The following is a 4402-nucleotide window of genomic DNA, read 5'->3' as shown; positions in this document are numbered from 1 at the left end:
TGTGTGTGTGTGTGTGTGTGTGTGTGTGTGTGTGTGTGTGTGTGTGTGTGTGTGTGTGTGTGTGTGTGTGTGTGTGTGTGTGTGTGTGTGTGTGTGTGTGTGTGTGTGTGTGTGTGTGTCCGAAATTATGTTTTTCGTGTTGAACAACAAAGTGTACTTATGACTAAATTAGAGCCAGTGAATCAGGGATTATTTTTTAACTAATTAGGGAATATTTTGTGCATTTTGAATCCTGCACTACGTGGCAGGATGCTGCGTGTGTGTCCCAGGCTTGTGTTATCACAATGAGCCTTTTGATGTTTGTGGCCGTTTACTTTTAGGCACTACAAGCTCTTGATGATTACATTCAACAAGAAGAGAAGAATGTGCATGTATGTATGTCAACATTGGGTTTGCTCCCAGTTATGGAACAAAAAGCAATCCTGCCTTTTTGTGTTGTTTGTGTAAAAGTAGGCAATGCACTCTGCACTGGAGCTGAATCTGAGGAGGCAGAAGCATTGCTGCGCTGGGTCTGGATAATCAATGCATGGCTAAAATTCCACTCGGAGAGAAGACACTAAGCGCCCAGTTAATAATCAACAGCATTTTTTTATGCTAGCTGGTGTAGGGGCTGGGGGTGGTCAACCCCGCGTCAATGGAGCCATTGTCTCACCCTCATGTCCATGTTGGAAACTCAGTGCTCTCTGACTCGTGCGTCCCGACCACTTTTGTTGTCACAGCGTGCAAAGAAAGTAAGAGTTTATTTTCTGCAGAAGTTTTGACCTGGTTCAGTGTGTGGGGGCTTTGAAATCCTGAAACAAGCCTTGAAAAATGTACTGGGTTGTTGAAATCCGTACAACCCTCCATCAACACATCGGTTTCTACTCTGACAGTCTTTTATCTCGATGTTCTCATACGGGTGTTGAAGAGTTTTGTTCCAGAAAAAGGATAAAGTGATTTTATAAGAATTTCTTTAAAAATATAACATGTTTTTCTAAAAACGTGATAAGACTTTATTTTAATTATCAAATATCATATAATTACACCATTTAGATTGAATTTGAATATGTTTGAGTGATAGGACTCGTATAACAGTTTATATACATATATATACATAGTGTTTTGGAATGAAACCCTTCACATTTACCATAGCTGTCCGGTGAAGACCTCCTATCTACAAATGAAAAAAGACTTTAGATTGATTAAAACGTTTTTCTCTGAGGTTACAACCCTTCAAATAAATTAAAGGTGCACCCCGTGTCTTCTTATACTACACAGTAACACCAGTGAATCCTTAATATTTGTATAAACAATTGAAATTCTCAACTGAACTGTGTGAAGACATTTGGGCGATAGGGGGTGCTATCGTTCATTTAAAAAAAAGAAAGACGTCCCGGCTTCCTTAAGAATGTGATATATTTGTTCACGGATATTAATAGACCTTCTTTACAATCACTATTGATGTACTGGTGTTTACACTGGACTGTCTTCATGTATACATGTTCCTTTTAGATGACATGACCAATGGACCTCAGAGCTGAGGATCGACCTGCTGTTCTCCTTAAAACCACGTGTCCTTTTTTTCTGTTTGTTTTGATTAAAAACTGTTCATTTGTACTAAAAGCAGGCAGATCTGGAGAGCTGACTCTTGTCATGTTTCTGGTGACTTGGTTTATGGTAACGTTAAATCTTCTCGGGCAAAATGTGGAAAGAGTAAAAGGTTGTTTGTCGCTTTTTTAATTGTGAAGCTTAACCTGAATGAGAATGAGGCCTGTAACTGTTTTGTACGTTTGTTAAACATCGACAAAAGTCTGTTAAAAAGTCTCAAATGTGACCGAAGTAAGAACCTGCATGTTTTTATCCAGAGATAAGCCCAAAAGGAAAGAAGGAACTAATGAGAGTGTGCTGAAGGTTTTATAAAATTAAATATCTGTAATATACATTTTGAAGAAAATGTATCTTTTATAATTTTCATGTGAATATTTTTTTAGCCGTTCACAGTGTGTGTGATTGTGACAGGACATGAATAATTATAACAACCATGTTTTTGGGAGATTTTTTTTTTTTTAAATGTTTCCTTTCTTATTTGGTCAGTGAGTCGCATGATGTAAATGTGTAGTGTAAATAAATAAAAACAATCACTTTGATAGCTAATTGAATACATTGTGACCAGTGGCTCTACTGTGGAGGGAGGCGGGAGTTGTATACATAAGAAAATAATTTATGAAGAAATGGTCATTTTATTTGTAATTGTTTGCATACATTGTGTGTCTCATTAAACTCATACCGACAACTTACAACTCCAATGTTTTCTAAACCTCTACAGTGTGAACAACTGCATTTTTCTGTATTCAGTTTTATTTTATTTTTACTTTATAACACCAGGCCTCTTGTGTAAACTGGATTTCACTGCACTGATGGGAAATAAATAGGCCCATTACAGTAAAGTCAGGATTTCTTTGACAAAAATAAACACCATTATGATTAAGACTGTCATTTAAAACAAACAATTCTACCTTTACCTTGACACACAATACTGATTAAATGTATTAAGTGTGTGGGTCTAACAAGTTTTGGCGCGTGACACATTAGTTGCACTCATGAAAAACCCTGAATGTTTAAAAAGGACGTTTTCTGCCACCCAGTGCTGATCAAGGGAATTGCAGCGGTATTGTTCGTCTACTTTTAGATATTTGTATTGAGCCAAAGAAGATGTTTTTTCTATACAAATTATTGTCCTGTTTCCTCTGATAATTGTATCTTTCATTTTATGTGAAAGAATTATATAAATGTACATTCCCCGATCAAAGACCTATGCAAACTCTAAGGAGAAAGACACGTTTTTTTTTAATTGATAAATGATGTAAAGGAAACTAAAGATTATCTTGGAAACACTTTTAGTCCTAAACCAAGAAGAAAACGTGTCACTTTTCATTACCTTTTTGATTTTGGATTGATGTCCATTTCTAAGGTTTTGAAATTATAGAAAATTATACACAGAAGTTGCCTGTTCTCCACTATGGAGGAATTGTGGTTTATCATCAATAATCACAAGAAAAACAATGGCCTTCAGCGGCTTTATTGTACATTCAACTACTGATATATAATCACAATATCAACATTCATTTAAATACACAGACACCCAAGCATTAAAGCTGCACCTGATGAATATAGATGTATTTATATATGTTTTACACAGTATAGTTTCCACTCTTATTTTTGTATGTAAGGCAAACATAAATCATTAGAGCACACATCATCACACACACAAAAGGACATAATGAAAAACAACAACATTACATTAAAAATATTAAATATAGGGTAAGAAATGTATTTGTACTTTGCTTTGGTATTTACATTTCATGCTATATCCTACTTCTACTACACTATATTTTGAATGCAGATATTGCACTTCTTTCTCCACTTCATTTATCTGACAACTTTAGTAACTAGTTACTGATTAAAATGATTATGAAATACAAAATATTAATGATCAAATTAATAAACTATGACAAATATATAGGTTAAGAATATATCCAGCAGCAGTGTGTAAAGTAAATAAACTTAGCTTTAGCTTTACCTGTGATGAACACATTAATGTGTCAATAATTATAATCAGGTAATCTAATATATGATTATAGCATTGCTACTCTTACTTCAGTAAGATATGTGAGTACTCCTTTCACCACCTGGGTACCCAAGTTGTGGTAATTTGAACTTTCTATAATATCAGTGCTGACTGAAACTCGACTAATGAAAGTTAAAATGCTCTTCAGCTCAGACAGAGAGGCAGGAAGCAAAGGACATGAATTAGGACTTCTTGCAGCACCCCTCCCTCAAATAATCGAATTTCCCACATGTGCTAATATGTAATATAGGCATGACAGCAGATCCACAACTGGAAGTAATAGAAATTGGAAAGCCAATAGTGCATATGAAGGTACCAAGACTCATCATTGGCCTCCCGATTGCAAACAAAAGGAATGGAGGAAAGTAAAACAAGCCGATCATCACCAGGCTGTTGACGAGGGTCCTGATGGCTCTTTTCTTCTGTGGGTGGATGCTTCTTCTTCCATGGTCCGACTTAATTAATGTATGGAAGATGAAACTATCACAGATACCAATTACTACCATAGATATTACAAATGGAATGGTGGAAAAAATGTTAAAGTATAACCTGTAAATAAGAAAGTATACAATCCCATAAACAACCGTACAAATCCAAACAATGCCAGCCATCACAACCCTGGGAGTGAGACCCTTCCTCTTGTGGTAGGTGATGGGATGAACCACGGCCAGGTAACAGTCCAGACAGACACAAGCCATCAGCAGGGGTCTCCCACAAGTGGACAACGCAAAGGCACAGTTCCAAGTTGCTTCAAGCGGCCAATTTTTCCAGATGAAATGATTCAAAAAGCCCAGA

This window comes from Pseudochaenichthys georgianus, chromosome 19 (assembly GCF_902827115.2).
Source record: "Pseudochaenichthys georgianus chromosome 19, fPseGeo1.2, whole genome shotgun sequence".
NCBI lineage: Eukaryota > Metazoa > Chordata > Actinopteri > Perciformes > Channichthyidae > Pseudochaenichthys > Pseudochaenichthys georgianus.
This window is presented reverse-complemented; position numbering follows the sequence as displayed.